General features: G+C 41.5%; 3 long non-coding RNA genes across 3 annotated transcripts in view; all 3 read left to right on the plus strand.

Annotated features, from left to right (window-relative positions):
* The first annotated feature begins 2,535 nt into the window (after positions 1–2,535).
* On the plus strand, positions 2,536–6,480 carry LOC137210901 (uncharacterized). Its single transcript, XR_010936776.1, has 3 exons — positions 2,536–2,754; positions 4,268–4,421; positions 6,362–6,480. It is a non-coding gene; the product is annotated as an uncharacterized lncRNA (long non-coding RNA).
* Positions 6,481–7,330: 850 nt separating this feature from the next.
* On the plus strand, positions 7,331–11,638 carry LOC137210902 (uncharacterized). The gene is made up of 3 exons (XR_010936780.1): positions 7,331–7,385; positions 10,699–10,730; positions 11,552–11,638. It is a non-coding gene; the product is annotated as an uncharacterized lncRNA (long non-coding RNA).
* A 212-nt stretch (positions 11,639–11,850) lies between these two features.
* The window catches only part of LOC137218947 (uncharacterized), a 31,135-nt gene continuing 28,878 nt past the window's right edge, over positions 11,851–14,107 (plus strand). Inside the window, exon 1 of the long non-coding RNA XR_010940937.1 lies at positions 11,851–13,438. This is a non-coding gene — a long non-coding RNA (uncharacterized lncRNA). The remainder of the gene's footprint in view (positions 13,439–14,107) is intronic.

A 14,107-nucleotide genomic window follows, 5' to 3' on the forward strand; every position in this document is an offset into this window, starting at 1 on the left:
ATTAAATAATGAAATTACAAAATAAACAGAAATAAATACTTTAATATTTTCTTCTTGTCCTGCACAACTTGTGGGGTACATGACCACACTTTGGAAAAGCATAATAAATGTAACATGCTTAGTGAAACCGAGTCCCCCTAAAACCAAGTTTCCCTGCCGAGTTTATGATTATCCTCTCTATCCAAAACTTTATCCCCTTTCCTGTCCCTCCTCTGTTTCCCTCAGGGTTGAGGAGTATCAAAGAAAAGAGGGGACTGATACCAAGCAGGAAACTTCAGGGCCCTCCCAGATTCAGAAGCCCCTCCATATCCCCCATTCCTTGTTTGTTGAAAAGGCTTAGTCTCCTAGGCTTTCCCTGAGTTCCAAAGAGAACACTCAAGCAGTTACTAATTAGGGAAGTGAGAGAATGCCGGAAAAAAAGGAAAAGCAGTTAAACAAGATGGGTTGAACAATAGTTCAGCAATAAAATAGAGCCCTACTTCCTCCTCAAGGGATATACATAACAATCTGGTGCATATCTTTCCGCATCATAACGATCTGATGCATATCTTTCTGCAGAATCGAAACCCCCCCCCAGGTGGAAGATGGTGACTACATGCTGAGCACAAGCATGTAGACCCTAGACTGGCTGGAACCAGGAAGTTGATGATTAAGCTTCCCGTAACACCCAAAACACCCTGTCACCTCACCACCAAATGATCAGAAGAAAGTCATGCACCTTCCAACCCTCACCCCTAAATTTGCCTTTAAAAATCCTTCCCTGAAAGCCATTGGGGAGTTTGGGTCTTTTGAGCATGAGCTGCCTGTTCTCCTTGCTTCGTGCCTTGCAAATAAATGCTGTACTTTCCTTCACCACAACGCAGTGTCAGTAGATTGGCTTAGCTGTGTGGCATGCGAGTGGACCCAAGTTTGGTTTGGTAACATTAGCACACTGCCTGACATGAAGCAAAACTCACTGTGTGCTATGTATTATTTATTTTTATGCCCAAGGAAAAGTCCAATTGAAATGAAGAACAGGCAACCTCATACTGGCTTCTTTTGACATGACTTTGTTCTTATATAAGTAGCAGAAAGTGGTTGAGTTATAAGTCAGGCTCTTCCAATAGAAAGGAATCCTGTTGCATAATCCTGGCCAGTATTGTCTTCTACTGAGAGAAGAATTACACAATTATTTTCCACAGCATCTTATTTCCAAGAAAGATTGGTGGCTTCTCCCCTTCAGGTGGACACTGAAGACAGCACAATTGCTTCCCCTGGTGTGAGGCTGAAGTGATATTGCCTCCTTGATAAATGAAAACTATTATCCTAAGAATCTGTGCAAATGGGGAAGAGAATGGGGGAGGACAGATTCAAAATTGGAGGAAAACAGAAAAGTCTCTGTCCTTTTTCTAATTATCCTTTTACTGCAATCAGTACTGCCCTTGACATTACTTATCATATACAATAGGTAAGACACACTGATTATGAATTTTATTGTGGTGACATTGAGTATAAGTCTAGAAATTTGTATAAATACTCTTGGTATAGAGGTTTCTAATTTCACACTCATTCATTTGTTATTCCTAAGCATTGTTACATATACTAAGCATCCACTGTATGTCGGGCACTGTGCCAGGCGCTATTTTGGGTATGAATTTGTCTTTTGAACAAAGAGAAGCAAACCATAGGAACTGATAGAAATAAATAAAGAGCTGGACTCCCACTCAGGAACTTGGGATTTGCTAGGGAATTTGATATGAACCAAGTGGTAATCAACCTCACACTTTTAAACTAGTGAGCATCAATCTTTCTCCTTGGAAATTGTTTTATTACCTACAATGTAAAACTTTGACAAAAAAAAAATCTTACAACAAAGTATTGAAAAAAATCAAGGAACTAAAAGCGGAACAGGAATTTGGATTCATCTTGACAAAAGCACACAGTAAGTATTTTAATTCTGTTTCAGTTATTCTGGATTCACTGGGTATCCAGGCTTAGAGATTTCTTTGTGTTCAGCCTGTTTTGTTGGCTTCACTCTTCTTGAGGCATATACTCTCAGTGTAGACAGTGGTGATGTGTGTGTGTGTGTGTGTGTGTGTGTGTGTGTGTGTGTGTGTGCTTGTGTTAGACATTTCTGGTTTCACCAATATCTGGTTCTCCTCTTATTTTTGCACACAGAGAAGATCACATTTCCTGGAACTTAGGGGAACCTGTGACAAGTTCTAGCTAATGGATTGCAAACTGAATTGGGATGATGTCAGTTCTGAGTCAAGGCATAGAAGGGTGCTGATGAGATACCCCTTGTCTCTTCTTCCTTCTGCTGTGGAGACATGACCAGCTGGTTTAACATCCTTCAACCTGGTCCCTGAGTAACTGTATGAGCAGAGCTTCTCACTAACTTGTGATGAATATGAACTGGAACAAAATAAATAAATAAACCTTTGTCTTGATAACTCACTGGGATTTCAGAACTAATTTGCTACCTCGGCATAACCCATTCTATCCTGACAGTTACAGGGTTTTTATATTTTTGTTTTTTTTCCCAGAAGAAGAGTGGATATCTAGATCTTTCTCCAAAGATGTTCTACTCTTAGAAATTGTAAGCAAACTACCAAGATTTGAAAACATCAGGGGACTGAAGTGAGAGCAACTTATGAAAACATCAATGAAAAGGACTCAAATATCTAGAATAAAAATAAATGTCTTGCTGGCCAAGTTTGCATCATCAGAACCAGATGGTGGTTCTTCAAGAGATTCATCTATGGAATCTGAAAGGTGACAAGACTTTTCCTTTATTAAAGAATGGGGAAGGTGTCTATTCAAGCTTTCAAATGTGAGGAATAAAGGGTGATTTTTCCATATGAGGCTTTTAAGATCTTACAAAATGAAGAGTTTGTACCATGAAAATCTCTGGGAATGATGACCACTTAGGTCTCTGAGAAAGATGTCCAGAAGAGGGAACCATAAATGGAAGCAAACAGAACTTGTCACAAGGAAGTCCCAAGGGAAAAATAACACTTGGGGCAAAAGCTCTCATTAAGAGTACATTGAAAACCTCCTAGTATAACGTTTTCCTTCATAGAGCTAATATGCCATTACACAAGATGAAACAATCATCTTCAACTGCTAACTAAGAGACCTCATGCAATAAAACCCCTATGAGTAGAGGCTGTAATATATATTCTGAGTTTGAAAGATAGTGACATTTCTGAGTTCCCTAAAGGCCTGGAAGCAGCAGTAGCACGGCAGAATCTAAGGCTGACTTGTTGATCTGTGAGGCTCTTTTAAATGTACTTTTAAGGCTGCCTTCTTCCTAATCTTAAACACTTGACCTTTCAGTCTGATATTCTTCAGTATTATTAGATTAGATGATTAGTTATTAAATATACTGTCTCCAGTAAATAGGTAATTGTATAATGCAATGGCCTTCAGCTTTTCCAGGCCATGTTCCCATGACATTTACAGTTAGAACACTGAGTCCTTTTGTAGTGGGAATGTTTAACCCTTTCTGTGGGCAGAAGAATGTACAGGGATTTCCCTGGATCTCACATTCCAGTGGACCAAATGAAGGGCAGTCAAAAATGTAGAGCATCACATGTTTTTGAGAGCTGTAGGACTCAAAGATCACAGAATTCTTATTACATTCATGTCCACATAACAACAGTAAAAAAAAAATACATAAACGAACATTTTCCCTGTGACAAGCTGGGTGTGACGAACACAATGTAGGTACTCACCAGGGGTTAGGTGGGTGCTTGAGAAAAGTTTATAGCTCTGTTCTGCAACCAAAAGCACACAGGAGGAGAAGTTTTAAATGTCTCTGTTGGTTTTTGCTAAATTTTGCCTGGTGTGAAAGAATGGGGATGGAGAGAGGAGGGAGAATAGTGGGAAGGACAGGATCTAACATGTTTTGGTGGCTAACTACGTGCCAAGCACGGTGCCAGGCACTTTACTTACACAGACTCATTTAATCATCCCTGAAATAGAAACGAAGTGTGTATTATTCGTCCTCATTTTGCAATTTAGGAACCTGAGGCTCAGAAAATCGAAACTAGCTCAAGATCAGACAGACAGTGTAGTTGAATTGGGATTTGAACTTGGATCTGTTTGACGTCATAGCCCTTGTCCTTTACTATATCTCACACTCTCTTCCTTTCCTTAAGTGCCTTCTATGTGTAGATGTGATGTTACTCCTGTTATGAAAGCAGGGGGGAATGGTTAGGAAAATCTAAGTATCAATAATCCATCAGATGTCTTTTTAATTGAGTATTTACTGTGTTCCTGGCAGCACACTGTGAAGAATACAACAGATGTGTGGAGACACAATTATAGACACTCCAATTAGAGGTCAAACTTGAGTTGAGAAAGCAAAGCAACACAAATAAAACAATTCCTAAATTGGGTCCTATGAATGGCAAGTCTAAAAGTTCACCAAGGTGGAGGTAAGTATGGTCTGGTGATGGTTACTGGAATCCGAGGGACTATAATCTTGTAATGTAGCCAAGATTTGGATAGAAAGGGCACTTCAGGTACGAGGTGTGGGCGATGTGAGCCAAGGCCTGGTGTTAGTGTTGCAGAGGGGACACGAGCCTGGAGGGGGAGGAGGAGGGGACCGTCTGATTGCCTTCCCCTCCCTGTCTGGACCTCCAGAGTATCCTGGGCTCCTCTTTATTGCTTGTACCACACTGAGGCAATTAAGGGCATGCACTGCATACGTGTCCACCTTTCCAAGTGAGCTCCTTGAGAATAGGGAATGATCCTATTCACCTTCTTGTTCCCAAAGGCTCAAGCAGTGCGTGATCCCCATAGGTGTTCAATAAATCCTTGTGAAATGGATGGATGGATGGAACAATGGTTGCTGGTGAAAGGTTGAATAATAGGGGGTAAAGACTGAAGCCAGACTGACACAGAGGCAAGAAAAAGGTTGAACCGGAAATGACCGTAAGAAAGGTCTTGCTGGGCTTCCCTGGTGGAGCAGTGGTTGAGAGTCCGCCTGCCGATGCAGGGGACACGGGTTCGTGCCCCAGTCCGGGAAGATTCCACATGCCGCGGAGCGGCTGGACCCGTGAGCCATGGCCGCTGGGCCTGTGCCTCCGGAGCCTGTGCTCCGCAACGGGAGAGGCCACAGCGGTGAGGGGCCCGCGTACCTCTTGCTTAAGTAAGTTAACGAGATAAACACAGTATTTACAAATGGATTAGAATGGTGAGAAACAAGGAAAACTGAGGTAATCAGAGCCTGGAGCAGTAAAATTGAGAATGTGGAAAAGGAAGAATTAGAAGTCAGAGAGCAGTGATCAGCAACGGGCTTTGGTTAGAAGTCTGGTGTAAGAGAGAAGGGAAGGCAGGAATCCTACAGGGAGGAATGTGGGACGCAGGGAAAGGATCTTGTTTTAGGGAATGATAGGCTACTTTTAGACAAGTTGCAGATTTTAAAAATAAACAAACAACTCTGTTGAGTTTAGGGTCATTTTAGGTATTTGGAAATATCTATGAAAAGAGGCCGGGAGTATGGATGAGGATAGCTGCATAGGTTCCAGCTTCTACCTGTTGGAGGCACGGTCCGGATATGTCTGGGGGGGCGGGGAATGATCGCCTCATAAGCAATCATGGTGATGGTTTCTGCCTGGGAGCCTCAGGCATGATTTGAGGAATGAAACAATCCACTTGATTTAGTTCACCATGAGATCTCCTAAGGCCTTGATGTGTGATTTCAATCTCTGAGTAATCGAATTAAATTCATTTTTGAAGCCTCTTGAACTGATGGTTAGTGATCCGCAGACATTCTGACTGGCTCTCAGTGCATCAGATTCCTACCCTGGTTGACTGCACCCTGCACCTGCTTCCCCTACATCAGTGGGGTTGGGGCAGAGGAAGGTACACACACACACACACACACACACACACACACACACACACACACGATGCTCGTACATCACCAGAGGATTCTGTGCATTCAACACACAGCCAAAACAGTGGTTAGGGTTGGTATCACACCACGCCGTACCTGCTTACAGGCAAGGAATACAAACCACGTGACACTTCACTCTACCTGCATCAGGACCTAAGCACAAACCATGACTCAGAACTTGAGACATCAGTATTTTCTCCTAGCCATGAAGGCATTCCTTTTCTTTCTTTTTTGAGGGATAATTGACACATAATGTTATTTTAGTTTCAGGTAAACAACATAATGATTTGACATTTGTATATACTGTGAAATGACCACCACGATAAGTGTAGTTAATGTCTGTCACCATACTTGGTTATAAACATTTTTTTTCTTCTGATAAGTTTTAAGATCTACTCTATTTGAAAGCAACTTTCAAATATTCAATAGAGTATTATTACGTATAATCAGCATGCTGTACTTTACATCCCACAGGGCAGCCCTTCTTTGAACTTGAAACAAACCCATAAATAAAGAACTCCATCCCCACCAGCACTCCCAAACAACTTGGTGGACAGAGAGCTCTGTATTTCATAGGAGATGCCTGCAGAGATTGAAGTAAGTTTCCAAAAATAAAAGCACAAACAGTTCCCCTCACACTTTTTTGTTACGATAGCCACAGAACCAAGAAGAAATGCATACCATCCTGGGGGGATAGAATGTACAAGGACTAGATTTTGCCCATTTTCATAGCCATCATGGAGCATAGTTGGCTCCATATCCTACAGAGTCGTCCTGGCATATTTACAGGGTTCAGACCCCCACCCAAACCATCGGGATGGTTTAAGGTTTGGGGAACAGGTTTCCGTACTGCCAGATAGCATAATTAGGCATAACGTCTTAAGTGAACGTATTAGCTCGGGCTTTTAACAGTGTGCAAGCCTTGGCTTCCACGATAACCGCTTAATCTTGTGTGGAAGCCATCCCAGGCTTCGCTAGAACACAGGCACTGTGCGTCCACCCGCAGATAGAGCAGATAAAGCTCGGAATGGGTTTATTTATATTGTCCTTGTTAGTCGTGCAGCCTGTGTGCAAACAAAACAACATTATTCTTATCTCCTTGGAAAGTTTAATTCGTTAGCAATTAAAAGCTAGTGCAGAAAGAGGGCCAGGCACAGGGAGAAGTTCATCCTAGCACAGCAGCCCTGGCCAAAGAGATTTGCCGGGGCAACTCTCACTGATAACAGCACCACGATGGCTGCCTAATTGTTTTTCATGAAGAGTTTACGCAAGTAAGGATGATCCCTCTGTAATTTAATAAGATAATGTTGCCAACGATCTCTTCAAAATACTCTGTTGAAACTTGCTGTCCTCAGGCTCTTCCCAGAGCCCATTGCTGCCTCCTGCTTCCTGTCTGGCTTGTTTTTAGGGGCGGCTGCCTTTGGGCCAGGTTCATTTTGTTGAAGAGCTCAGCTCAGGATGGGATGGCTGGTCCCAGCAGCTGATGGAAGCCTCCAGAGTGAGTGAGTTCTATTTGGAACAAGGATGGGTCTGACCACGTTCTTAGCCACCTTAAGGTCAGGAAACTTCAGAACTGCAAACCTGGACCACTCTATTGAAAGTCATGCTCAAGACCAGGTGTCATAATGGGGGAAACTGTGGAGATGGGGGTGGGGGAGGGGAGGGGTATATGGGAACTGTCTGTACTTTCTGCTCAGTTTTTCTGTAAACCTAAAATAGCTCTAAGAAATAAAGCCTACTATTAAAAACAAAGAGTCATGCTCACCCACAGTTCTGGGTTTTGAGAGGCCAAGACTGATTTGAAAAGGCTTTTTCTTCCTCTCCATAGGAGACAACAGGAGGAAGCCCAGAGATTTGGAGGGCTACACCCAGGACAGAGAATTCGAAATAAAAATACTCCCTTTTCTGAGCTCTGGCGACCTCAACTGGTAGGGTGGAAAGTGAAACTACCCCGCTGAGAGGTGCCACTGGGCTTAGCACCCCTGGAGCTCTTCCTGACCTTGTAGCAAACAATACATACATTTGTCTCTTTGGTATTGCATGAGTGGACTTTTTAGCTGATTAAATGTTTTACTTTCCAACTGCTTAGCTTTACGTTGGTCTGCCTCAGTGCTGGAGAAAGAATTTGTACCAAAAACAATAAACAGCTTTGGAAATAGGTTGGATCTAAAATAAATAAGGTTAATATTGCAATAATATGTCTTAGGCTAAAGGGAAGTTTAGTCATCATCTGGTGCAAACCTTGTCCACTCCTGGGCACGAAAGAGTTAAATAATAAAGCCCCAGCCCGGAGGGTAGTGGAAGTTTTAATCCCAGCTGCTGCCCCTGCGGGTGAGAGGAAGAGATATTTGATAGTCCAAAGCAGAAAGTAAATATAGAGTAAATTACTCCCATGTAATTGGGGAGATTATTTCAAGTAGATTGCAACTTGGAAATGGATTGCTTCTTTTTGAAACCTAGGGTGACTTGTACATCTCCCATGGTGGCTTCAAGGTGGCACCGAGGGAAGGCACAATTCCTGGCTTTCAAGGGCAGCTAGAGCTAACATATGTTATAAAGTCAAAACTACACATCTTTGATCGTCACATTGCTCAGATCTGTGCAGTAGTTAATAGGAACAGAAATATAGATAGACCTAGAAATGTGACCAACAGTAACTACCACCTTAAAAATCTGAACTGTGAGTTCTTATAGACAGAAAACAGAAAACTGTTTGCAATTAATATAATTGCCCTCATTCAAGGAAATGGTCAATTTGATCTGAAATGGTGTGGAAAAGCATGGGAGGGGATCTGTGTGAGACACCTAAAAGAACTATTATAAAGTTTTTCATATAATGAGCCAGTTTTCCCAGTAGCTTCCATTCTTTGGTTCCAGTGCTCTTTCTTGAAGCCAGTAGGAATAGGCTCCAATTCTGTGTCCACATCATAGTCTTTCCAATATTGGCCTCCTTTTCTTAAGTGTGTAAGCTCTAGAATCAGAGAAGCCTTGTTGAGATTCAAAGCTGCCTCTGTCTATCACCTCTCTGACTTTGGGCAAATTGCCTGGCCTCTCTCAGCCTTTATTTTCTTATTTGTTAAATGGGATAATAATAGTACTTGCTTCGCAGGCAAAATGTTGTGAGGACCTAATGAGAAAATGCATGTAAAGCACTTGTCACTTAGTTCTTTTTATGACTATGATGATAATCCCACATAGTATAATAAATTATTTCTCATATGACATGATATTTAGCCTACTCACCATTCAATTTCCCCTTAAGTTATTTCAGTGTGTAGCATTCATAATTGAACAAAATGCTCCGTATGGGCTGATAGTACAAAGTAGACTATCACCTCCTTCATTCTAGGTTCTATACTTCTATTGATACAACCAATTAGAGTATTAAATGTTTTTGTTTATGTTTTATCTTTTTTGTGGGGGGAGGAGATGGCTACTCCAATCAAACTGCTCAGAAAACTCTCTCCTTCTCTGTTGTACTTTGGTAGTTTTAGACCCTGGTGCAGGACCTTACATTTATCTCATTACATGATTTATTAAATGTTAGTTCCTCTTTCAAATCTATGCAATCCATTTGTTTATTCATTCATTCATTATAGAAACTTTCAAAAATATATTTTTCATGGACCAGGCTCAGGGCCAGTTTTTTGCCGTATTCTGAGATTTTAAAATTCATTGGAGTTTCAGTAGAGCATACTTTTTACATCTTTGTGCAGATTGTTGTGTAACATGTTGCTAAAACAGGGCTGAGGGCACAGGCCTAAGGAATGTCTTTAGAAACTCTCCACAAGGCTGACCAGAACCATTTGGGCACTGTAGTTTAATCATTACGAATTCATCTTATTGTGGTATCATTTGGTACAAATTATTTTTCAACATGACCAGCAGGAACTCTTGAGACGCTCTCAGAATTCTTGTTCAAGTCAAGATTAACTAGATCTATCTAGTAGCTAATTCAATATTCTCATCAAAATAAGACGATTAATCTCATGTGATTTCTTTTCTAAGTGAAATTAGTCTGGCTTGTTTTCTAAAGGGCTCAGAGGACATATTTTCATAACCCATTCTAACATTTTGAAGAATTTAAATAACAGCAGAACATAGTGCCTAAAACATGACAGCGATCTGTTTCAGATGCTCCTCCCGCCAGCATAAAATGTTGAGGACGTTAGTAGGTGAAAAAGTCTACCCTCAGGTACTACCTTTACCTTGATTGTGGAGCATTTGCTTTATATTTACTTATATCTATGTAAATATATATGTATTTTTAAATATATTTTTTATATGTATTTCTCCCCTCCTGAGCTCCCTGTGGTCAGGGACATGCTTTTACTTTTCTCTTGTAATTCCTATCACAGTGCATGACACATCATCGGTGATCCTTAATTGCTTTTTAAATTGATATACTCAAGGTTTATTTGTAAACCTAATGCCTAACCTATTACAATTAAGGAGAAAGGATATTACCGCCTTTTAGTCCAGGACATGGCAAATAGAGAAGAGGTCTATAGGTCTAAGGGCATCCCTTAAAACTTTTAGGCTTTTAGGCTTAGGAGGCATGCCCGCTTACACTCTATGAAACTCTCAAATGATTAGTAACAGAGTCCAATGAGTGAGAAGTAGTGAAATGGCTTTCTCAAAATATGGGGAAATTGGTGATCATTTTTTCTCCTTTGTCATTACTAGGAGTTTGGAATTCTAAGGGGAAAATTGCATGTTAAAAAATCATTGTCCCATTCTGATCTTTCTGTCCCATTCTGATCATTCTGATCTTCTGATCTTCTGACTTTCCCTTCCTTAAATTTGTTTAGGATAGGAGATTGCTTCTATGGACTTCTCAAAGGTAAGTATTAACTTTTTATATTTTTACTTCCTGTGTCCAGCAGACTGAAAGAGAGGAGGAACTCAATAAATGTTGGTTGGATGAATACGTAGTATTTGTGAAAGTGCATTGTAGACTGTGAAAACTTGCACAAATGGAAAGATGAGGATGATGACTTAACGAGGCTCAGAAATTGAAGTGGAACTCGTCTTAATGTGCCACACACACACACACACACACACACACACACATTTCCCTTTGAATAATGGCTACATTTTTTTCTTTCAATAGGAAAGGTATTGGGATACTGGGTACTTTTTAAAATTTAAGTCAAAATGTGCTTGCCTATTTTTTATTACTAGCTGCTCCATTTGGTCTTCTGGTTTTTGTTGATCAACATATATTTGTATACTTAATATTGCCCTTAGTTATCCTCTTACTTTCGCATCTTACCCATCTTTAGTCTGCCATTCTGTCCTGACTTAGATTTTTCAACTGTTAGACTGTCAGGCTTTCAAGGATGCATTTTTAAAAATCAGTTTCTTTGAAAGCACTTGAACCAGAAGTCAAATGGCATGATGTAAACCAATAGTTTTTCCATGAAGAAATGAAAAGTCTCAATAATGATAAATAAGGAATCTAACCTATTGACACCAATTTGGTTACACTGTATTGATTTCTACAAAAATATTATAAAAGAGAGTGCTACATATACTCTACTGACCAGATTGCAAATATACTTCTTAGCAGAGAGAGAAATAGTGTAGGATACAAGGGTCTGTCTTCAAGTGTCACCTGCTATTCGTTATCCCTCACTGATTCAAGCATTTTCCTGGGTTTAGGTGGGTCAGGCTGTCAGGGGAGAACCCAGAGGCTGTATGTGGCCATGGCTACAGGATCGACGGGGCATGAGCTGGAGAAGAAGCAGGTGAGTCCATCATGTCAAGGGCAGGTGATAATGACCGGCAAAAACTGGTCCTGCTACTTCTCAGTGACAGCGATTAGCAGGGTGTAAGAACAGAATTCCAAAATTCCAAAGGTTCCCATAAATGTCTCAGTTTCTTACTCAGGGCTTCATGGTCTTTAGAGATATATTTCAGAGTTGGTTTTTGGCTGTTTCACTTATTCTTTTTTGTTTTTTTTTTGTGGTACGCGGGCTTCTCACTGTTGTGGCCTCTCCCGTTGCGGAGCACAGGCTCTGGACGCGCAGGCTCAGCGGCCATGGCTCACGGGCCCAGGCGCTCCGTGGCATGTGGGATCTTCCCGGACCGAGGCACGAACCCGCGTCCCCGGCATCGGCAGGCGGACTCCCAACCACTGCGCCACCAGGGAAGCCCTGTTTCACTTATTCTTGTGTAAACTGGTGGAAGTGGGTGGTGGGTTGGGTAGGATGGGTGAGTCTTCCCAGGCCCTTCATTCCATCTGAGCTACATGTGCCAGGAGGAGCCCTTGATAAGCCAAGACAGCTCTACATATGCCAGCCTCACACAGCTCAGCAGGGACTTGACACTGTCACACAAGTAGCTCTCATCTTTCTGGGCAGTTGGCAAATCCAAAATTTCTAGATACAGGGGTTTAAGGTGGTAATCTGGAAGGAGAGAAGGATTAGGGGCCTTGACTCGAGGCTGCTTTGCCCAGCAAGCACAAAATCTTTACTTAGCTTGAATGCTTATTTTGACATATTTTGGAGGGAGGCAGATGGAGATACTGGAGAGAGATGCTAAGGAAACCCCAGGTCACCCCTAGATACTGTGCATGGAACCCAGGTTTGGTAAATACTTCAAAGCCTCCATAGTGGTGTAAGAAGCATGAGATGTTTTTTTTTTTTGGAGAGTCTGAATTCACTCTCCGGGAAAGTGTTTATCAAAGTGTTGTCCTACTGAACTAGAATATCAGGGGTGATGGTAGTGGGGAGGATTTCCAGGAAGGGAGAGTCTGCATATTTGTTTGTTTGCTTGTTTGTTTATCTAGCCACGCCATGCGGCATGTGGGATCTCAGTTCCCCGACCAGGGATTGAACCCGCACCTCCTGCAGTGGAATTGTGGAGTCTTAACTACTGGACTGCCAGGGAAGTCCCTGCATTTTTAATAAGCATCTTAGATAGAGCTTAATGGGGAGTAAAGTTTGGATGTATCATCTATGAAAAGAATCTCAAGATCACTTGCCTCTCTGATGTATGGAATTTCTTCTTTTTTGTACATTCTTCAGCTTTTGGTTTTGATTATGTCCTTGTAGTCTCTTGGGATAGGAATGCCTCTCCTGGATTATTTTCTCCACTGTGTCTAGGAAGTCTGCATCTTTCCGAATGAGTTGTGCTGTCAAAGAGTGTCCCTAGAAATCTTTCATGTTCTATCTAAGAGGAAGATGACTTGCATTTATAGCACACAGTATAGGCAGTGACCTTGGGCAAGAAGAAAAGCAATGATATTAATACCATATATTTGAATAATGTTCTACAGTTCACAGTTAAGTTGAATTAAATTGCATAGTTAAATTCATAAATTATATGATTACATCAATTCTCACAACTTGCTGTGAGGATCGGTAATATTATTCCTATTTTACAGATTAAGAAATTGAGGTTCAAAGAAGACAAGGCCTTACCATAGGTCAGTGGACTTATATATGGAAGGATGGGTCCTGGAGTCAGGGTCTTCCAACAACTGGCCTGCTGATGCTGACACATGCCACCCAACGGCCTCCTGAATGGCTTTCGTGCACATACCTTGTAAGTTGATGCTTAGAGCAGAGTTGTTGTGTCAGATCACCTGGGTTCTGATCTTTGTGATTTCTGCGGGAAAATCTCCATTTAAATTGCCATGGACATCCACGTGCTGAATGATCATTTTCTCTTGGGAAAGACATTTCTGAGTTGCTCTAGCCTTCCCCGTGTTACCTGAGGCCTCACTACTTTTGAAATGGTTCACACTCTTACCTTATTTGCGTTATATTACCCCAGGGAAAGAATGAATCTAAGAGTTCCAAAGAACCTTTCTCCTCATATCTGATTATGTTATGTTTACAGACACATCTAGGCATAGGCTTTTCGGATTTTCTACTGCTTTATTTTGATCATCTTGATTTAATCCATGTGAGCTCATTTTCCTCATTAAAGTCATCAAATTAAAGAAGGAAAAGGGACCTTATAGGCTCCTGCTAGATTTTCCTGAGCAACAGGGGTCCATCCAGTCTCTGCCATGCCCTTCTGGTGATGGGGACACACTGTCAGGGGCTGCAGCCCCTAATAACTAGATTCCTTTCATTGTCACATAATTCTTTATGTGGGCTGAGACTTTCAACCTTTATCTTCCACACATTCGTCCTTGTTTTGATCTCTTAAGGAATACAGAGGTCTTGTCCCTTGTTTTCATGTGAGAGATTTTCAAACACACGAGCC

This window comes from Pseudorca crassidens, chromosome 2 (assembly GCF_039906515.1).
Source record: "Pseudorca crassidens isolate mPseCra1 chromosome 2, mPseCra1.hap1, whole genome shotgun sequence".
Classification (NCBI taxonomy): Eukaryota; Metazoa; Chordata; class Mammalia; order Artiodactyla; family Delphinidae; genus Pseudorca; species Pseudorca crassidens.